This window comes from Gossypium arboreum, chromosome 1 (assembly GCF_025698485.1).
Source record: "Gossypium arboreum isolate Shixiya-1 chromosome 1, ASM2569848v2, whole genome shotgun sequence".
NCBI classification, from domain to species: domain Eukaryota; kingdom Viridiplantae; phylum Streptophyta; class Magnoliopsida; order Malvales; family Malvaceae; genus Gossypium; species Gossypium arboreum.
Window position 1 is genome coordinate 97,752,014 of NC_069070.1, and position 24,260 is coordinate 97,776,273.

A 24,260-nucleotide genomic window follows, 5' to 3' on the forward strand; every position below is an offset into this window, starting at 1 on the left:
TCCCTTAAATTTCTCTCACTCTGAGCCATATGCACATTTGTGGGGAGCTGTGGTGTGGGTGGGTTTCTTAGGGCGTTATCATCAGCATCTCCAAATAGTGGATTTTCATGTGGCACGTTACCTGCAGCAGGTGATGGTGGATCTTGCATCTGTTGTTGCTGTTGGGATTGTTTTCAATGATTTTTTTGGATTATTCTCTCTGGATCTATGACTGCTACAGTAGGTGTACCCCTACTATAGTTCATACACTAAACTTAGAAAGAAAATATTGGTAATAATAAATAAAATAAAATCATATTTATAACTTAATATTTTCCTAATTATTCTTTTATGTGGAAAAATTAAAAGTAAATTAGTGATGTTGCCTCCCCAGCAACGGCACCAACAACTTGACCGCCTCTGGATATACTAACAACTAGAATGTGAATACTGTAATAAAATATAGAAATATAAGACGATATTCATAAGTATACAAGTTGAGTTGTAATATAATTTTTGACAAAGGAATACGTGAGTACTTCGAGGATTGTACCCAAGGGAGGCGAGTGCTACATTAATTCTTAACCTAAACATTAAAGAATCTAATTATTACTTTAAATCAGTTATAGTACGAGAACATAATAAAAGAGTTTTTTTAGGGTTTTTATAATGATAAAATAAAATAACATAAAAGAAATAAAAGTTTAAGAGATAGAAGAGTAGAATGAATCAAAATTTGATTATGGGTGATTAGCTCACTTCGGTAATCCCTATCAATTGTTGTTCTGGGTTCCTCATCAATCAACTAGTCGCTACCTTAGAAAGATCTTTCGATTTTCCACTAACCTAATGAGTCAGCAAGAACTACTTATCTTTCAACCTCAGTCCAGCCTGGCTTGGGTGAAGGTGTTCACAGATGGGCCATAAAAATTTTGGGTTAATTCCCACATTGATGATTTCTTGGGGTTGTCAGGCCTAAGGTTTGTTTAACATTCTTCCTTTCCTGAATAATTGATCCATTGAGTAACCCTACAAAATAATTAATAGATCATACCTCCACTTGCTAATCCCCCATAAGAGGATTAGTTCCTCATGGCTTTCATAAATAATAGGTAATAGATGAAAAGAGAAAACATGATAAATGGATTTAAGTGTAGAGTATAAGAAAATGTCTGATTTGTATTAAAAATAGAAATAAATCCATAGAGTTTGATGATCTCCACAAGTCAGATCTCTTAAAAACAAAGAACAACTGAAAATTCTAAAAAAACCTAAGAAAGAAAGAAAACTAAACTAAATTTAAAAGAGATGGTCTAGGCTAATTCTATGATGTCAATAACATGTGCCAAATTAGCCTATTTATAGAATTTAGGTGGCTTTCATACTCAACCTTAGATTAGCTAACGTTCTCGAGGTTTAAATTTGATGGTGCGACCAAAACGCCCCTGTTTCATATTTGATTTTTGTCCCAGAGTCGATGTCACGACACACAAAGACTTGTGTTTATTGTGACATAGCAATCAGTGTACTTCTCTTGGGATATCTTCAGGGGTATGCAACGACACTGTCAGGCTGTGTCACAACATTAAAGGCAGTCTTGAGGTTTCTCTGTTTTGCAACATTGGTCATCCCGTGTTGTGACGTAGAGAGCAGTATCAGTTTAATATGCCTTCTATAGGTCTCTTGCACCCTCACAAAGTGCGTTAGCTCACCCTTAAGCCTCATTTGGCCCCTAAGGTCAATAAAAGACTCAAATTTGCATATTTTATTAACTTATTAAAAATTAAGAAAACATAATTCAAATCTACTAAAAATGCTTGTTTTCAAGCTCCTAAAGTGCGATAATTAGTTTAATCTGCTACACCGAATTATGGTAGATCGACTACTGGTTATTTAAACTCGTTTCCAAAAATTTTTAATTTTTAAAATGACTATAATTTGGTTGTAAATCAACTTAAGAATAAAATTGAATGTTTTCAAAAAATTTATTAGATCAGCGAAAACAGAGTGAACAAATATTACTGAAATTGAATATTTTATTAGGCCATTTTGGTGGCTAGGGTAATCTCCCAATTTCGGTCATAACGCCTGGGCCAAGTTGGGGTGGTTATAGATTAATACAATGGTTTGAGATCTAGTATGTGTTGCAAATTCTATGAAGCTTATGTGAGCAAAACCGAGCTAAGCTTGTTGAGAAACTCTGGTTTGAAGCATGTGTAAACAACCCAAATATGTCAGCTTGTGTAACAAATTAGTCTCGTATACCCGAGTTCAATTTGCTATAGTTCTTCGGGAAAAAGAAAATGAAAACGTATTAAATGGAAACAAAATGGTTGAAATGAATGTATGTGAATGAAATTATACATGTTTTCAATTTGAATATGAATTAGTTTGTACATGTTATAAGATGAAATGTTACATATATATATGATTGTGGTATACGTTCATGGTATGCAAATGAACTAACCTATTTGATGTATTTGTTGAATTGCATGTGAAAGAATAAGATGTCAAAGAGATTCCATGCTTAATTTCAATGTGTTTTAATTGCTCAATTTTTTAAATTATCAAGGTAAGTTAAGTAAATTTCATATGGACTTACTAAGCATTCTTTATGCTTACCTGTTATTTTTCCCTTCTCCCTGTATATTGCTGATTTGTGGAACATTTCGATCGGATCAACTCGAAGACCACACTATCCTACCATAGATTCAGTAGTCATTTATTCGTTTTTGGGCTTGATTATGTGGCATGTACATAGGTGTTGATTTGTTAAACTAAAATGATAGTTTAGTTTAACCAATATTTGGTCTTTAATAAAGATAATATCAATATGAATATGTGTTTGTTTTGAAATGATGTTGGGGCATTTTGAATGGTATTTAACTGGCATTGTTCTATATGAAATGGAATGGAAAAATATTGGTTTTGAATGGCTAATAGGCATAATTGTCTATGTTGAGTTTGATTAAGATGAATAGGTATGTTTGGGTGCAAAATGTGGCATATTGGTTGATTAATTTGAATAGATGTTTTGATATGTTTTTGAAGTGATCTTCTATAGGTAAAGGTGTTCAATTATGCACCAAACTTGAAATTTGAATGGTTTTTGTGATTTGGTACCAAAGTTTTGTTTTTAGTGAAAATATAGGAGTTAGTGGATTGTCTTCGATATAGCAAAACCACGCTTTGGATATCGCGATACCTACTTGTTGTATGTTTTGATAATTTTACAATTTTTCTTCAAAATGGGAAGTTTGGTTACTGCCTTCGAGATCGCGATACCCACTTGATATATTTTGATGTTTGAATATTTTCTTCGGTATAGCAATACCATCCTCCCACATTTTGAATCTTTTCAATTTAGTCCTCTTTTACACTTCGGTCACCAATAGAGCTTTCATAAGCTCGATTGGGACTCAAAATTGATTGTGCATCTTAATATGAAAGTTTTTATGACATGAATGTATGTTTGAATATTATAATTACAATATGATTGATGGTTTGAATTTTATAATTACAATATGATTGATGGTAGTTGTTTCGAAAATGGATGAGGCATCCTATAGCTCAGACCCCGAGACCGAGACAGGTGAGGGGTGCTACAAAACATAGGCACGAGTTGTTTGTCTTTCTGATAAATGGCTTAATTACTATTTGATAGTAATTGACTTTTCATTAAGGAAGATGTAATGGTTACCATGAGATTAAATAGGATCATATTGAGAGAACAAATTTATCCTAAAAAGATTAAAGATATCTTATGAGGGTAACACACTTATGACAAGGTCATTAGATAAGAGCTGACCAAGTAGCTTCCATAATGGTATGCAATTAGGGAGAGCTTAGTCACGATACCATTATATAATGACATATTGACTTAATGAGTTAATAATTAATAGGCGAAAAGATGAAATTTAATTATAAATCATTTGAGCCTTAAATACGTATGTTTAATCGGTTCTACCGCTAGCTTATTGAAACCAGAAATGAATTGCATATACAATCAAATGAACATAAATGGATAGAAATGATAAAGTTAGGGAAATGCTTTACATTCGAAAATGAATGTGGTTTCTCATTATGTATGGAAATGACCTGAGAATTAATTTAAGTTTTTGGAATTATTATTTAATCAAATAATTGAAGTTTGAAAACTGGAATTAAATTAATTGGTTATCATGAGTCTGTTGAATATTGAAATTAAATATATTTTCTCGTAAATTTTTTTACGGTAAACTTTCCATGACTTTAACAGAATTAGAATTGGGTTGAGAAAATTGTTTAATTAAAAAATTTATTTATTTCTATTAATTTAATAAATTATATTTATTTTAGGAAATAGAAGTACATTCTATGTTGAACTAAATTATAAAGTGTTAAGTTAAAAGTCCATGAGTAACATATAATTGGACCCAGTATAGGAGAGGCCCAAAATCTCCTCTCTCCTAGTAGAACTGGAGGACTAGTTTTTCTATCAAATAAGTATTATTTATATCCTACTAATTCAACTAGAATTCTTCTGTCTTTCCTTATAAATAGATGACACTGGTGGGGATAAAACTACACAAGTAATACACAACTTTGTAATATTGTTATTTTGCCTGAAAATTGTGAGAATTTATTTTGTGAGAATTTATTCTATTTTATGGAAATAACAATTCTACTTGTTTTTATTGAGAGAGAATTTTTTTCCTACTGAAAGTACGAAATTATTTTTGGTTCTGTATTTTATTTGTGATTGTTCAAGCCTAGACTCGAAGTGATTTGTGATACAAGAATAATAGAGAAAGTCGTTCAGTTGAAAGCCAGGAATGTTTAAGTCCATCTCGCACAAAGCATATGTACTTTTCGGTAAAAATTTATTACTATAAAATTACAAACTGACTTGATTTTCAAAAATTTTAATTTTCTCTGTGACAAAAAATCTTCCACTTGTTTTTATTGAGAGAGAATTTTTTTCCTATTGAAAGAACGAAATTATTTTTGGTTCTGTATTTTATTTGTGATTGTTCAAGCCCAGACTCGAAGCGATTTGTGATACAAGAATAATAGAGAAAGTCATTCAGTTGAAAGCCAGGAATGTTTAAGTCCATCTCGCACAAAGCATATGTACTTTTGGGTAAAAATTTATTACTATAATATTACAAACTCACTTGATTTTCAAAAATTTTAATTTTTCACTGTGACAAAAAATCATTTTTAGATTGATTTTTTTCAAACAACTATGATTCTTGAAAACTTTCCTTGCTTAATCTAGTCTATTCTCCAATTATAATCTCGAGATTTGCTACTTAAAATCCTCAAAAAGATATAAGCAAATGATCAAGATGTTGGATCTGGTGCCCTAAATGTAGTATTTTCATCCATGTACACTTGTATTTTTCGAACAAATTGGTTTAATAATATCCATTAATTACATTAATATCATTTGTATATTGTCCTCAAATTTTTTGCATGAAAAGAAAAATGGAAGCAAATATTGGCTAACTAGTTATCTAATGTTTAACTAATACTAAGTGATATTACGTGGTTGGATTCTAATACGGAAAGACAACTTGTATTAGTAGATGAACCTAAACATGTTCTTTGTATAATTAGGAATGAGAAAAATGAATGAAAGATTAATATGTTGTCTATCAAGTCCAATTAAGAAAATGATTTGTCTTAAGCATTAAAGGGATGACTCCTGGAAGATAGATATATAGATGATAATACATTATAGATGAAAAGTAAACACAATTACTACTTATTTATCTTTGTGATAAACACTTTATTACTATTTGATAGTAAATGAATTTTCATAAAGGAAAATGTAATAATTATCATGAGATAAAATAGGATCATATTGGGATAACGGATTTATCCTAAAGAGATTAAGGATATCCTATGAGGGTAACACACTTATGACAAGGTCATTGGATGGGCACTAAATAAGTAGCTTTCGTAATGGTATGTAACTAGGGAGAGCTTAATCACGATATTATAGTAGAATGACTTCGTGACTAAATAAGTTTATAAGTAATAGGTGAAAAGCTAGAACTTAATTATAAATTATTTGAGCCCTAATTACAGTTATCCAATTGGTCGCTCCAGTAGCTTATTGAAACTATAAATGAATTGCATATAGAACCAAATGAACATAAATGGATAGAAATGATGAAGTTAGAGAAATGGGTCACATTCACAAGTGAATGAGTTTTTCTCATTGAGTATAAATATGACTTGATAATTAATTTAAGGTTTTTGAATTATTATTTAATTAAACAATTGAAGTTAAAAAATGGAATGAAATTAAGTAGCCATTGTGAATCTGTTGAATATGGAAATTAAATATATTTCTTTATACATTATTTTACAGTAAAGTTGTCATGATTTTAACAAAATTAAAATTGGTTGAGAAAGTTTTTAATTGAAAATTTAATTTATCTAATTAAATTAATTAAATAAATAGTATTTATTTTGGGAAATAGAAACCATGTATTGAGTTGAATTAAATTATAAAGTGCTAGGTTAAAAGTCTAAGAAGCACATATAATTGGACCCAATATAGGAGAGACCCAAATCCCCTCACCATAAGAGAGACGGGTATTATTTTTTACTAGGGTATGTCGGCCAACATATTCTACTTATTGTTTTCTGTTAAATAACTATTATTTGTGTTTTACTAATTCAACTAGGATTCCCCTATATCTCCCAATAAATATATGACACTAGTAGAGCTATTAGCATAGCAAAAGTTTACAAGTTAGATATATTGTTATTCTGTCAGAAAGTAGTGATAATTTATTTTCTAAGAATAAATTATATTCCTACTGAAAGTAATAAATTGTTTCTGGTTCTATGTTTGATTCATGATTATTCGAGCCCATACTCGAAGTAATTCATGGTATGAGAATAGTAAGGAAGGTTGTTTGGTTCAATGCTAGGAACATTTAGGATCTATTTCTCACAAAGCACAAGTACTTTTCGAAAAAAAAATTATTACTATAAATATCACAAATTGACTCGATTTCCAAAATTTTAACTTTCCATTGTTTTTTCCAACACAAGATAAATAGGCCAAACATGCTAACAAATAAGGAAACTTTCACAATGTCCAAATGCAAGTTTAATTGCAACACTACATTTGGGACATGCAATTGACGCCAACACTACCGATGTGGTATGAAGGGGCATTAGTCCTTGACCTTTCATACGTCTATAGATCTATCGAAACTTTATTAAGTGGCTTAGATTAATTGCTTGGCCATTACTTATGAGAGTAAATGTTCTTGTTTCATGAGGTTATATTATTTTATGTGCTACAACACTTGCACATATCAAACCAATGAGTTATCATCAATACTCCCCATTACAATTAGCTTTTGGTCTGGAGAAAAGTATTTCCCATCTTATAATTTTCTAATGTGGGGTACATGTTTCAATTGCTCCAGCACAATCCACAATGATGGGCACTCAAAGAAGGTTGGAAATAAATGTTAGTTATAAATTTTCTTCTATAATTAAGTATCTCGAACCAATGGAAAATTTTTTATATATGTCATGGTTTGTTGATTGTTATTTTGATGAAACAATTTTACTAACAATAGGGGAAAATAACTAACTAGTAAAAAAAAACACGTGGAATGCATAATTTTTATCTCATCTAGATTCTTGGAAAAATTAATTTGAATTAGAAGTTCAAAAGATAATTCAACTACAAAATATTGCAAATCAATTGTCAGATGCTTTTATTAACCTAAAATGAGTTACTACATCTCATGTACCAGTTGAAAATGCCCTAGTTCGTATTGATGTCTCGATAAGACAATTTGCTAGTGCAAATGAAATTAAGCCACACCTAAAGTGGTAGACTTATCAGTTCTAAATATAAAAATCGTCATAATAGAAAATGAGCGAACACTCAAGATGGTATTATTATGGATGCAAGTAACTAATAAGAGAAAAATGACACAACTAATTAGAAACCCTAGAAAATGTTCAGGTATCTAAAAATAATGACAATAAATAGATCTCAATAAGTCATGTCAACACAAGAAATATATAGTCGTCAACAATGCTTTTTATTATAATGTTGCTGCTAAAATAACCAAAGAAAATGAGGATCTTGATCAAAATATGTTGAAAATTTTATGAATAAAGAAGATAGCCGTACTAGAAAGACGCAATTCAAACAAAATTAAATTCACTTGCTAAACGTGAGATTTTTGGACTTGTAGTCTAAGCATTTAAAGGTGCCAAACATATAGGATATAAATGAGTATTGTGCGAAAATGAAATGAAAAATAAAATCTTAAGATGTAAAGCACAACTTGAAGCACAAGGATTTTTACAAAGGTCCAACATTGATAATGGAGAGACACTCTTTTGTGGTGGATGTAATCATGTTTAGATATATTATTAATTTGACAATACTTGAAAAACTTGATATGCATCTAAAGGATGTTGTTATAACCTACTTTTATGACTCACTTGATAGAAATTTTATACAAAAATCCATGAAAGATTAAGATCCTATAAGGATACAAAGTTCCCCAAGAAAATTATTCAATCAAACTAAAAAATTATGATATGGATTAAAACAATCCAGATGTATGTGGTAGAATCGTCTTAGTTATTATTAATTTAAAGAAGGTTATATAATTATCCAATTTGTTCGTTTTTCTATAACATAAAATATAAGGATAAGAATTTGTGATAGCTATTATTTATGCTAATGAATTAAATATTATTGGAACTCTTATAAATCTTCAAAATGGAGTGAATTGTTTAAAAAAGAATTTGAGATGAAAGATCTTGAAAAACAAATTTTTGTCTCAACTTGTAGATTGAGCATTTAAAAGATGGAATTCATGTTCATGAATCATCTTATATACATGGATAAAGTGCATCCGTTAAGTCTCCCAATGGTTGTAAGATTGGTAGAAGTGAACAAAGACCCCTTTTATCCTTATGAAAACTATGAAGAGCTTATTGGTTCTAAAATACCATATTTTAGGCTCATAATGGCATTAATGGATCTTGCAAACAACACACAACCTAATATAATAATTTCTCTAATCTTGTTAGTAAGATTTAGTCATTCTCTAACATAGAGGCATTGAATAGAATTAAGCATATATTTAGCTATCTAATAGGAACAATTGGTATAAGATTATTTTATTCAAATAGTTCAAAGTCTCTGTAACACCTCTCATCCAACCTGTAATCTATAGCAATTACAGTCAATTATGACATTTAACATGATATAAGTGTTTCTTTAAACCTTTTGTTAATTGAAATTTAAGTCCCCAACCCATTTACTAATTAAAAATCTATAGCTATTTCACTTTACAATTTAGTCCCTGTTCCTTAGTTAACCACAAGTTCAGCTAAATTGGCTGTCCAAAATCCAATCCATTTATACTTTAACTCTATAAATATTCTTATTAAATATTTAAGAGTTCAATTTACGAAATCGAGATCTCGAAACTGTCTTTTCTGACACTACTGGAAATCAGATTGTTATAGAATAATTATCGGATTCACATAGATGTCTATCTCCAATGATATATTTATTTATGTGTGGGGGTATAACTATACCATGGCATTCAATAAAACAAACATTAGTTGTTGCCTCTTCAAATCATGGAGAAATAATTGCAATGCATAAAGCAAGTCGAAAGTTTGTTTTGCTAAGGCTATTGACTGAAGATATGTAACTCAATTAAAGAGCGATTACATAAAAAAGATAGAACGAAACATATTTCACCAAAATTATTCTTCACTAATTTTGAAAAAAAAAAGTGATATAAAAGTTCAAAAAAGTTGTTCTAACAAAAATTTGGTAGATTTGTTTACCAAGGTAGTACCAACTGCAAAATTTGAAAGGTTAATGTACAAAATTAGAATGCATCGACTTAAAGATGTTAAGTGATGTTGTAATTCGAGGAAGTAAAAAAACACATTCTATATTTTTCTTTTAACCAAGATTTTATCCTACTATATTTTCTTAATAAAGATTTTTAATGAGGTATTTTATTATATACTCTTTTTTGATTAGGTTTTTATCCGAAAGTGAAAATCTCATAAATTCAAGGAATAATGTGGATTACCTTCCAACTCTTGATACTCTAGGAAATTTTAATTCTTTTATAAGTTTTATCATGATTGAAGTCTATAAAAAAAATGGCCCTGTACAAGTTTGGAATATACAAGTAAAAAGAAAATTTACCTGAGCAATAAAATAAAAAAGACAGACCTATAGAAAAATAAGAGTGAAAATTCCCTTTGTGATTTTACATCAATTCTTTTTCCACTCGGCTTTATTGAAATAATAGAAAAGTGAATAAAAAGTTTTCAACTTTCGGTGCCTTAGTTGCTAGACATTTCTTTATAAGTTTTTGCTAACAAATAAAAAACGAATCTTTATAAGTTTTACCAATCAATAATAAAAGTTACGATTTATAATTGTTCTATTTTAGCTTTTCATTAATTTTAAAAATAAAAAATTTATTTAATATATATCAACATTAAGAATAATTTAATTGAGTGCTAAACTCAAAAAATAATAAAAATTATAAAATTAGATATAATTGGGCAATAAAACATACAATTTAATACAACATTTTATTATTGTTATTTTTTAACTTTAATTTCATTATAGGTTGTTACCATATTTGTATTTTTTATATATAATATTTATAACTACTTATAGTCTATTCTCAACTCTTAAAAAGGGAATAATACATTTTAATACCTTCAAATTTACGTCCTCTTATATTGACAATAATATTAATGTCAATCGAACTCAAATTCAATCAACTTATTAATTTTATTTATAATACATAATTATATGTTAAAAAATGTATAAAATAACAAAGAAAGAAAGCATGCAACAGACTATGTAAATGCTAATTTAAATAAATATATGAAATGGAAAACTCTTATTTTAGTCTTCATTTGGGTGGGGTGGAACTAGCGGTTGAGTTTGGCAAGCATTACTGGTTTTAGTTTAATAGTAAAACGGACAACGATGTCAAAAAATGCCAAATTGGGTAATAATGTCCTTTTACATAATAGGTATGGTTTGATAGTTGAGATGCATAGTATTTTTCTAGAAATATGTCACATCTGGATGGCATTTTCTTAAATATATATTAAAATAAATAATTAATTATATAATTATTAATTTCGATTAAAACTGTGGTTAGTTAAAAATTAAAATTATGGTGAAAAAAATTGTTTTTAATAAATTGCACATAGCCATTCAATTATTAAAAAATTATTTTAAACATCTAAAATAAAAAGTTTATAATTTAAGCACTCACGTTATATAGTTCGATCATTTTGATCATTTCCGTTAAAATTACAAACAGCAATTTAACATAAAAATTAAAAAATCGATATAATATCAAATTTAGCCCTCAACTTTGATATATAATATTGATTTAGTCATAATTTAAAAATTTAACCTTTAAAATTTACAAATATTCTCAATTTGATCTTGATTTAAAAAGTCAAAGAAATATATAAATAACATAAATATTTTAAAAATAAAAATAAAAATATTGTTGACAAAATAAAATTTTTAATTGATATTTTTTTGTTTTTTGCGACAGTATTTGAATGTATGTTTCTCTGATTCATGTGTATTACTGGGCAAAAAACTGCAGGTAAACTTCCAGAATGCTGTTGCAGATAATGGAAATGCAATCTTGGGTTTTCACCCACTCTTTAGCTTGACCCGACTAAGGTGGGATCTTCTTCTGGAATCATGCTTTTGGAATAGACGCCTGCATTCTCTCCTCTTGCCTGAGCCTACGGTAGTAGTTATTGGTGGCAATAACAAGCAGTTTTGGAGCAATTGGAGTAAGATATGAGTAGTGCTGATGGAGAGGACAATAGGGGAGAAGCTAAATCTGGAAGTGGTGATAAGTGTTCTTATTATACTGGTAATCTGAAAGCTGAGACAGGTTAATTTGTTGAAAGAAAAGAATTTTCAGGTGATAAATTCTCTTCAAATGTTCCTGTTAAAAAATCTGACGGATGTTACAGCAGACACAATCCCACTATGGTTGAGAATATTGGAAAACCAACAGTGAATGGTGCGTGCCCTGTGAAATCATCCAGCTTGGAGTTTGTTGTGACGTCTAATATGTCTATTCTTCCTCATCTTGGTGATGAGAATTGTCAAGCAGAGGATAAACCGCTGTCAGATCATTGTCAAGTGGATAGAACAATTCCAATTTCTTCAGAGCTCTCTTCCGATGATTCCATAGTTGACAAATGGATCTAGTAGGGATGGATCTCCACGTGCATTACTATCCAGGTTAGAAAACATAAACGGATGGTTTTGGATGAGACAGATATACATAAGGATCTTCTAAGAGGAAAGGCCCCCAAGTTCGAATCTATCAGTAGTTCTACTCCAGAAAAAATACCCACAGGCTATCAATTAATCATGGAGGAAGGGACGAGGCTACACATACCTCTATGAATGAATGATTATATATTGTCCGACTACGAGGGTGAACTATCAAGTATTATTGCTTGTGCATTATTGTTGCTGAAAGATCTTCATGCTGTTGCAGAAATGTCCAATTTTATGTTGCTTTATTTTGTCAACAATATTTTTTTTATTTTATATATTTTTAATTTATTATAATATATTTTTATACATTTCTTTGAATCTTTTAGAATTAAGATTAAATTGAGATTATTTGTAAATTTTGAGGATTAGTTTTCTAAAATTATGACTAAATTGATATAATATGTAAAAGTTGAGCATTAAATTTATTATTATACCAATCTTTTAACTGTCATGTCAGTGGGAGTGAACAAAATGATTGAACTAAATAAAGTGAGTGCTTAAATTACAAACTTTTTATTTTAGAGAGGTCAGTTCATCCAGACTGGACGAATAGTCGGAGATTACAAAGAGTGGAAGTGAAAAGAGTGCTAAGGTTGAGAGCTAGAAGTAAGTTAACAGAGTATAGGCTTGGTATCCATCGAGAGTTGATATTTTCTTTTCGTTCTTGAGGGTATTCATATATGTTAATGTGCTGGACTTGTCATCTACACATCATTATGGAATGCGTGGGGCGGATGTCTTCGACAGGACGAGGATGTTTGTTATGGAACAAATCCTATCATTTATTCTGACTTGATGGTATAAGGCAGTTGAGCCCACATAGTGTTTGGTGACCAACAACTTCATGTTCTTGATGAAAGCTCGAGTACTCGGATGACGGATGGCTCATGCTTGTCCGATTTGTCATTTTGAGTTAGTGGCTTGAGGGCGAGCTTCCGGTTTATTGGTAACTAACTTACTATTTGGGTGACCTTCTAGCATGCCACATCTCCTCACGCGGATGGGGGTATAACAATATTCCCTCCATTTAAGTCTAGAGGAGGGTTACAAAGTGGCCTTCCTCGGGACATCTTAATCTGCTTAGTCTTTCTCTTCAACAACCTACTTTGGATAGTGATTTTGTGTAATGGTAAATCATTGCATGAAAACCTTTAAATTGTAACGACTTAAAAGTCAGTGGTGTTAGAAAATCCGGTTTTGGGATCCTATTTTGGTAAACCGAAACATTTGTAGAGTTATGTTATTGGTGAATTGAATTTGTGATAGGTGATTTTATTGAAGTATAAGGGCTAAATCGTAAAAATGGTAAAAGTTCGATTAGTAAGATTTTAAATAATTAGATTTTGTTGGCTTAGAGTGGAAACTAAACCACTGTTATTTTGTTAGTGGATGGTAGGTAGATGCTTTCTATATTATATTTTAAAATGTTAGTAAATTAATTAAAATAAAGTAATATACATATATATAACTTAGTTAGTGGAAAATTAAGAAGAAGAAAACATATTTAGCCATTTTTTTACAAAACAAACCGAGAGAAGAAAAAGAGAAAGAAGAATGCATTGTTAAGGTTGTAACACCCTAAACCCGGCCTAGATGTTATGGCCGAATCTGGCAATGTCATATGATAGTACTTTTGAAATCGTACTTGACGAGTAAAAATCGTTCCAATTACTTAATCTTTGTTATGATTAAAACGTATCTCTTTTACGTGGAAGCTTTGAAAACTTACTATTTTAGGGAAACACGTAATTAATTCCGAAAACCTTAGTTTATAAGAAAAACCGTTTGTTTTCAGTGAAATCAGAGTTTTGATTATGCTTGTCAAAAATAAAACATCAACAGTATAAAACCAAGTTAAAACCAGATAGTCCAAAGTCCCAAAAATTACAAAGTAAAACCCAAATTAAAAGAGGAAACAGATAACTAAGAAAAACTGCATTAATATAGTACGAAATTGTGGTGGTCACTGCCGAGACCTCCGCTACACTGATCCACCTAATGCTGGGGATTACCTGAACAGATTAAACAAAAAAGTATGAGTTTTCGCAAATTCAGTGTGTAATCCCCACAAAAACAAATACACGCAGTACATAACCAAAATCAGTCATGTATTTATACATAGTTTGGGCTTGAGCCCTTTACAGAATCGTTATGGACCTTAGCCCACTCAGATATAGAATCAGATATAGAAAAATATAACAGAGTCCTACCCACTAGCCTTTACACACCATCTCCGTCCAACCCTACACACCATGCGGGGATAAAATCAACCCACCCATTCTTACACACCATGCTATACCAAAATACGACATATTATCAGATGATTGCAGCTGAGCTACCAGATATCAGGCTTAAGAGCCTTCCAGAATACTTCCTCCAAAACATCAACCCAACCCCGATGCAATGCAACATACAAATATGTCATGCTAATATTTACAGAAACAATTTATGTGTATTATTTACAGAAACAATTTATCAAATTTTGGGGCGTTACAACTCTACCCCCTAAAAGAAATTTTCGGCCTCAAAATTTTACCTGATCAGAAAAGGTGAGGATACTGCTGACGCATCAAGTCCTCCAGCTCCCAAGTGGTTTCCTCAGTGCTATGATTTTGCCACAGCACCTTCACTAAGGGGATAGAATTTCTTCGCAGAACCTTAACCTCATGATCTAGAATCTGGATCAGCTCCTCCTCAAACATTAGATTTGGCCTAACCTCAATCTCCTCCACAAGAACAATGTGTAAGGGATCAGAATGGTAGCATCTCAACATTGAGATATGGAAAACATCATGAATGCAATCTAACTCTGGAGGTAACTCTAACTGATATGCTACTAGTCACACTCGTCTCAAAATTTGATATGGCCTAATAAACCAAGGGCTTAGCTTGCCCTTGCGACCCAACCTCAGAATCTTCTTCTATGGAGAGACCTTAAGGAAAAAAAGTCTCCCACAGAATACTCTATCTCTCTACGCTTCAGATCTGCATAGGACTCCTACTTGTCTGATAAACCGTAATTTATACATATATTTTACCCCATGCTTAACACATTTTATGGATGGTTTTTCCTTAAAATTGGTGAATTCGATGCTCCTAATGCCTTAATTTCATGATTTATGCTTAAGAGAGCATAGGAGAGCGAAAGGAACGAGAAACGGGCCAAAAACGGAAATAATGGGACAAAGTACGAAATCAACATGGCCTGGACTTTCTCACAAGGGCAGACCACATGGCTGTGTCAATTCGACAGATTCGAAGCACGATTCACACGGGCGTGTCCCTGCCTAGCCCAAGTTGGGTCCAATTCGGAAAAGGCTAATTTCGAGGGTTCTTAGGCATTCCAAAGCATAAAAATATACCCTAGAGGAGGAAGAAAAGAGGAGGCATAGAGAGGGAGGAAGGAATTACTCGAAGAAAGTAGATAGTTCAATCTCAGAAACTGGATTCATCATCAAGACTGAAGATCTCCCCTCAATTTCCCTTCAGGAGTTTTGGGTTTTCTTTATGTTTTGTATTCGTTATTCTTCTGAGATGTTTTCCTTTTTAGTTATGAACTAAATCCCCTAAATACCTAAGGGGAATGAAACCTAAGACGAATCTTGTTATTATTTTCTGAATTGTATAATTAATATTTAACTTGTTCTTAATTATGTGTTCTTAATTCTTGTTTTGATATCCCAGGATACTGATTCAAGATAAGCTCTTATTCAGAGGAGGAATAGACCCTGTCTAAAAGTACATTTGTCATAATTAAGCGGAATTGATTGCGCGCCTAGAGATAGGGTGACAAGATTTTACCGGATTAGGGTGAAACCTAATAAGGGGATCCATAGATCGAGTTAATGCAACCCTAGGGTGTTAATTAGAGAAAAGTCTCAATTATTCAATCTAGGGATTAGACGTTATTAGTCTTGAATAGGGATAATAACATAACTTAGGGATCTCTACGGAATAAGTTAAATGAATAAATCGTCCGATTTGAAGCCAAGATAACAAGTAAAGTCTAGGTGGATTTTTCCTTAGGTATTATCTTAATTCAATCGTTTTCCAAAAGTAACTCCCCAATTCTACTTTCTGTGAATTTTTATTTTAGATAATTAGTTAGTTAAAATAGAAACCTCCTTATTTTTATGCTAGATAATAAAAAGACAGTCATTACTAGTACTTTTAGTTCCTTTGGGTTCGGCAATCCGATCTTGCTAAAACTATACTACTGTTCGATAGGTACACTTGCCTACATCATGATAATAGTTAGTTTCAAGAACGATTCATTATAAATATTTAAAACCTGTCACACAAAAATTGCGATCAAGTTGTTGGTACCGTTGCCGGGGAGCTAAGATATTAGGAACGCTCATTTTTTATTACTTTAGCCATTTATTTTTCTTGCAATTTAATTTTAATATTATTATTTATTAATTTACTTTTTATTTCTTTTGGTAGGTTTTTATAGTTTATGACTAGAAGAAACCCGTCAGGACCACTACTTTTTGACGAAGAAATCAATCGCACAGTTTGCAGAAACCATAGAGAAATAAGGTGAAGCTTAAAATACACAGAGAACGAGCAAGAGGACGATACTCAAACCTCAACTAAAGAGATGGCTGAAAACCAAGACAATCAGCTACCTCCTGCAATTGCGGTTAATCAAAATCTTGCTCCACGCACTATGTATGATTATGCTAAACCTTCTTTAACAAGAACTGAATCAAGCATAGTTAGACCTGCTATAGCTGCAAATACTTTTGAACTGAAACCTAACACAATTCAAATGATACAACAGTTTGTTCAGTTTGATGGTTTGTAGGATGAAGATCCCAACGCTCACTTAGCAAACTTTTTGGAACTATGTGATACATTTAAAATCAATGGCGTTTCTGATGATGCCATACGTCTTCGGTTGTTTCCCTTTTCATTGAGGAACAAAGCTAAATAGTGGTTGAACTCGTTACCACGAGGGTCAATTACTACTTGGGAACAAATGACCAAAAATTTTTTACTAAAATATTTTCCGCTGGCTAAAATGGCTAAATTACGTAATGATATCTCTTCTTTTGTGTAGATGGATTTAGAAACACTCTACGATGCATAGGAGAGATACAAGGACCTTTTGAGAAGGTGCCCTTACCATGGTCTACCGCTTTGGCTACAAGTTCAAACATTCCATAATGGCCTGAATCCTTTGACTCAACAAATGGTTGACGCAGCTGCAGGCGAAACCATCAATAATAAAACACCTGAAAATGCTTATGAGTTTATTGAAGAGATGTCACTGAATAACTATTAATGGCAAGTCATAAGGACTAAGCCAACTAAAACAACAGACGTTTATAATGTCGATTCGGTTACTATACTGTCAAACTAGGTAGAACTTCTAAATAAAAAGATTGATTGTTTACTTGGTTCTACTCAGGTACATCCAGTAATGAGGTGTGATAAACCGTAAATTATACATATTTTTACCCCATGTTTAATGCATTTTATAGATGATTTCTCATTAGAATTGATGAATTCAATGCTCCTAATGCTTTAATTTCATGTTTTGTACTCAGGAGAGCACTAAGAGTCAAAAGGAGCCAAAAACGAGCCAAAAAGGGACAAAATGGACCAAATCGAGAAGATGACACGGCCTAAGCCTTGCCACACAGGCAGCTCACATGCCCGTGTCTTTCGAGGTTGTCGACCACGGCTTTCATGATTCACACGGCCTGGCCATTGACCCACATGGCCGTGTGCAATTTAACGGATCGAACACGGCCCGGCAATCACGTCACACGGCCGTGTCCCTGCTAAGCCCAAGTTAAGTCCAATTCAGAAAAGGCCACTTTGGAGGGTTTTTAGGCATTCCAAAATCTATAAAAATGCACTAAAGGAGGAGAAAAGGGAGACGGAGAAGAGGCATAAGGAATTACCCCAAGGAAGCCGATTGATCTATCTCAGAAGCCGGATTCATCATCAAGACTGAAGATCTCTCCTCAATTCCCCTTCAGGAGTTTTGGGTTTTCTTTATGTTTTGTATTCTTTATTCTTCTGAGATGTTTTCTTATTTAGTTATGAACTAAATCCCCTAAATACCTAAGGGGAATGAAACCTAAGACGAATCTTTTTATTATTTTCTGAATCATATGATAAATATTTAACTTATTCTTAATTATGTGTTCTTAATTCTTGTTTTGATATCCCAGGATACTGATTCAAGACACGCTCTTATTCAGAGGAGGAATAGACCCTGTCTATGAGTACATTTGCCATAATTAAGCGGAGTTGGTTGTGTACCTAGAAATAGGGTGACAAGATTTCATCGGATTAGGGTGAAACCTAATAAGGGGATCCATAGATCGAGTTAATGCAACCCTAGAGTGTTAATTAGAGAAAAGTCTTGGTTATTCAATCTAGGGATTAGACGTTATTAGTCTTGAATAGGGATAATAACATAACTTAGGGATCTCTACGGAACAAGTTGAATGAATAAATCATCTGATTCAGAGCCAAAATAACAAGTACAATCTAGGTGGATTTTTCCTTAGGTATTGTCTCAAGTCAATAGATTTTCCCAAAAGCAATTCCCCAATTCTTTTCTATATGTGTTCTTAGTTTAAATATATAGTTAATTAAAACAAACCCTTTTATTCTTATGCTAGATAATAAAAAGATAGTCATTACTAGTACTTTTGGTTCCCTTGGGTACGATATCCCGGTCTTGCCATTACTATACTATTGTTCGATAGGTGCGCTTCCCTTTTCGCCGTGATAATAGTTAGTCTAGGTTTGATCTTCATTATAAATATTTATTACTTGTTACGAATCACGCGATCAAGTTTTTGGCGCCGTTGCCGGGGAACTGAAATATTAGGAACACTAAATTTTTATTAGTTTAGCCATTTATTTTTCTTGCAATTTTATTTTATTTTATTATTTATTAATTTACTTTTTTCTCTCTCTTAATAGGTTTTTATAGTTTATGTCTAGGAGAAACCCGTCAGGACCATTACTCTTTGATGAAGAAATCAATCATACAATTCACAAAAATCAAAGAGAAATAACGCGTAGTTTATGCTACACGGAGAACGAGCGAGAAAACGATACTCAAACTCCAACCAACGAGATGGCTGAAAGCCCAGGCGATCAGCTACCTCCTGGAATTGTAGCTAATCAAAATCCTACTCCATGTACTATGTATGACTATGCTAAACCTTCTTTAATAGGAACTAAGTCTAGTATAGTCAAACATGCTATTGCTGCGAATAATTTCGAACTAAAACCTAACACAATTCAGATAATACAGCAGTTTGTTCAGTTTGATGGTTTGCAGGATGAGGATCCCAACACACACTTGGCAAATTTTCTTGAATTTTGTGATACATTCAAAATCAATGGCGTTTCTAATGATGCCATTCATCTTCGGTTATTTCCCTTTTCAATGAGAAACAAAGCTAAACAGTGGTTGAACTCGTTACCACGAGGGTCTATCACTACTTGGGAACAAATGACTGAGAAGTTTTTACTAAAATTTTTTTCGCCAGTTAAAACGGCTAAATTGCGTAATGATATCTCTTCTTTTGTGCAGATGGATTTAGAAACACTTTAAGATGCATGGGATAGATACAAGGACTTACTGAGAAGGTGCCCTCACCATGGGTTACTACTTTGGCTTCAAGTACAAACATTCCACAATGGTCTGAATCCCTCGACTAGGCAAATGGTCAACGCAGCTGCTGGCGGAACCATCAACAATAAAACACCAGAAGATGCCTATGAATTCATAGAGGAGATGTCACTAAATAACTATCAGTGGCAAGTTATGAGGACAAAGCCAACGAAAACAGCCGGCGTCTATAACATCGATCAAGTCACCATGATCTCTAATCAGGTAGAACTTCTTAATAAAAAAGATTGATAGTTTTCTTGGTTCTACGCAGGTACATCCAGTAATGAGGTGTGACTCAAGTGGAGGAGGTGTGCATATAGAATATCAACCCTTCAATCCCACAACCGAAGAGGAACAAGTCAACTATATGGGTAATAATAACTTTAGATCTCAAAATAACCCATACAGTGATACTTATAATGCAGGTTGGAGGAACCACCCAAATTTTTCTTGGGGAGGTAAAGGAAATCCAAAGCCACAACATTCTCAGGGTTTTCAACAACCACCTTATCAACAGAAGAAAAAACCAAACCTTGAAGAGATGCTTTCTAAATTCATCTTGGTGTCAGAATCCCGTTTCCAAAATACCGAGACAGTACTTAAGAATAACAAGCATTGATCCAAGGACTAGAAACTCAGATAAGCCAGCTGTCCAAACTAATCTTCGAACGACCACAAGATAGCCTACCAAGTAAAACTGAACCTAATCTGAGGGAACACCTCAACGCAATTAGCACTCAAGATAAGGAAAGATTCATTACATCTGAGCCAGAAATACATCAAGACAACGCGACGAACAAAGGACGAGAAGAGGTAAACAATAATAATCCCAAATAGGTAAGTACAAATCATGAACCTCGTGTGCCATATCCTAAAGCGATGAGGAAAGACAGAACAGAAGAACAATTCGGTAAGTTTGTCAAACTCTTAAAGAAATTACATATTAACTTACCCTTTATTGAAGTTCTTTCGCAGATACCCAACTCAGCAAAATTTGTAAAAGAACTTTTGAGCAATAAAAGGAAATTAGATGCTACATCACATGTGGAACTCAATGAAGTCTACTCAGCTATTCTAAAGAATGAGTTACCTAACAAATTGAAAGATCTAGGGAGTTTTACAATTCCTTGCTTAATTGGTAGTCTATCTGTGAATAATGCTTTAGCTGATCTAGGGGCAAGTATAAATGTTATGCCATATAAAATGTTTAAACGACTAGGTCTCGGTAAACCCAAACAGACTAGGATGAGCACACAATTGGCTGACAAAACAGTTAGATTTCCTAAGGGTATTATTGAAGATGTTCTCGTTAATATTGATAAATTTATTTACCCAATAGACTTCGTTGTCTTAGATATGGATAAGGATAACAAGGTAACTCTAATTTTAGGACGACCATTTTTAGCAACTGCCAGAACCGTTATTAATGTAGGCACAGGAGAGCTAACACTTCGTGTAGGTGACGACGTAGTAACACTCCAAGCACGCGACTCAGTCAAAACCTCTAAGACTCAAGCTAATGCTATAAAACCTGTCGATGATAAAACTAATATGCAATCGTCCTTGCAGGAACTTCCTCGAACAAAGACAACGGAGACAGTGCGCTACTATCATGAAGAGAACAAAGACGTCTATGAAGAACGAAGACTACAGATAGAGGAGTTAGACGAATGGTGAGAACACAAACCGAGAACACATGATAAACTGAAAATATGCAAAAACAAGCCTGATACCTCTCCTAATCAACTTCAGGTTGGCGATACAGTCTTACTAGATGCTGTTGATCCTCACATTGTCACTACTACACCAAATGAGGAAATCCCTCTTACGGTACTTAGTATTTTTCCATTCGGTACAGTGGAGGTGAGTCATCCCAAGTTCGGCACTTTTAAGGTAAACAACAGCCGTTTAAAACCTTATTTTAAAATTGACAACAGGAATGAGGAGTATGAACTCCTTGAACCACCCTGACCATACAACAGAGAGGTAAGTTGAGCTTAGACTATAAATAAGCGCTTTCAGGAGGCAACCTGGGCACTAACATATTTTGATTTCTTTATTTTTTTTTCCCACACTTTGAATCAATTAACTTAATCTTTGAATTGAAAAGTTTTTCAGCACACACGGTCAGGCACACGGGCGTGCCTAAAGCCGTGGCCAAACAGGGGAAGAGACACGGCCGTACGATACGACCGTGTGGAAGTAGGGCATGATTTCTCCAAAACACGGGATATGATAAATCCCCACGGTCGTGCGACATGGCCGTGGACGAACTTGATAGCTGAACACGGGCGTGGGAATAAAACAACAAGGGCGTGCTAGGGACAAGGCCCGATTCTGTTTTTTGACACGGGTATGTGACGCGCCTATGCCGTTAAGTCGTGGACAACAATACACGGGCGTGGTATCCTAACACACGGGCATGTGCTCCGACCGTACCACTTGAAAAATTGGAATAATTATCTTATTTATTTTCCTTTATTATGTTTTAAAGATTCATTTGTTTTCCTATTCAAAAAAAAAAACGTCTTACCTTTAGAATCCAGCTTGCCATCCAAAGTATCTCCAATACTCGACCTCGCCAATCCAAAGATATCATTCGTTCTTAATACAGGAAGTTTCACTTCTCTCCCTATCTTATTTTTATACCCTAACATCTATTTTTGTACATTGAGGGCAATGTACATCTTAAGTGTGGGGGGTATTTATTTCATTATCAGAAAAATCCCTGAATAGTCATCTTGTTCTCTTGAAAAACTCTTATATTATATTTAGGATAAAGTTTAATTGATTTATGATTTTGATTGATATATCTTGAATTAAAACATAGGCATTTATGCATCAATTGTTTAAATTTAAGACAATAGAGAATCACGCATGATGAGTTGATTTTTAATAATCCAAAATCTTAGGCTGTTTCCCCAAGTCTAGGTATTACTTTGAATTGGAATTCACGAGTCTAAACATCAAAAAGCCATAATTTTTGTGAGATTTTTGAACCTTTTGAGCATCTATTCATCTTTTCATGTTCACTTTTATTATTGCTTTAAGTGCGTCAGTATTGAACTGTTATTCTAGAACTTGCTTGATTATGCATGTCGAGACCACACCATTTGATTTGATATATCAAAATGATTAAGGCACTTAGGATTAACCCACTCATGCCATGAAAAGCCTACCTCCACGATTAATTCCTAGTAAACCCCCTTGAGCCTAACAAGCCATTCCTTGTATTACCCTTAATATTAACCATTAACCCATTATTGTTGAAATCCCCCAAGTTAATTTGATCCCTATTTTTGTTGAGATCTGAGTTGGAAAAGTTGCTTAGCTATGTTTTTCTTTTTTATTTAACTTGTTCTTAAAAAAAAAAACTATGTATACATATTAGTAATTCCATATTCTGAGAAGAAGCTCTATTGTATGCAAGTGAAGGTTAACTCTTTTTCTAGTTAGGCAAAATTTTCAATTCAATCTTGATTCTAACCATTACTTTCAGCTTGTGACCACACCCCCTAACCAAGCCACGCTACAACCCTCTAAAGACCTTTTGATCGATGTATCATCTTAATTTATAGTGGTGGAGATTTGATTTTCATTGCAAGCCTATAGTAATGACTTTTCATTATTGACTATTAAGTGCTTCATTTATTGTCCGTAAACACCTTGAGTGATTTGAGTGAATCTTTAGTGAGGATGTGAAACTCTGTGATATTCTGAATCAAAGGTAATTACTTAAATGCGAAGAGACACCTATGTTTGTATGATTAAATACTCAACTTGGAATGTTTGAAACTTTTATGTTATTTTAGTTGAACTCCCAATGTAGGATTAACTATGGATTATTTTGAGATACTATCTATAAAAATTATAAGTTGAGAAGAATTTATTTTGATTATGAGTTGAGAATTTTGCTTGAGGACAAGTAAATGTTTAAGTGTGGGGGTATTTGATAAACCGTAAGTTATACATATTTTTACCCCATGTTTAATGCATTTTATAGATGATTTCTCATTAGAATTGGTGAATTCAATGCTCCTACTGTTTCAATTTCATGTTTTGTACTCAGGAGAGCACCAAGAGTCAAAAGGAACCAAAAACGAGCCAAAAGGGACAAAACGGACCAAATCAATAAGATGACACGGCCCAAGCCTTGCCACACGGGCAGCTCACACGCCCGTGTCTTTCGAGGGTGTCAACCACGGCTTTCATGATTCACACGGCCAGGCCATTGACCCACATGGCCGTGTGTAATTTAACGGATTGAACATGGCC

The 24,260-nt window shown here is 33.0% G+C and overlaps 2 non-coding genes across 2 annotated transcripts; both read right to left on the bottom strand.

Annotated features, from left to right (window-relative positions):
• Positions 1-17,366: 17,366 nt before the first annotated feature.
• LOC128281434 (small nucleolar RNA R71) lies at positions 17,367-17,473 on the bottom strand. The gene has a single exon (XR_008271642.1). It is a non-coding gene; the product is annotated as a small nucleolar RNA R71 (small nucleolar RNA).
• Positions 17,474-19,871: 2,398 nt separating this feature from the next.
• Positions 19,872-19,978, bottom strand: LOC128282217 (small nucleolar RNA R71). The gene has a single exon (XR_008272431.1). It is a non-coding gene; the product is annotated as a small nucleolar RNA R71 (small nucleolar RNA).
• Between the last annotated feature and the right edge of the window lie 4,282 nt (positions 19,979-24,260).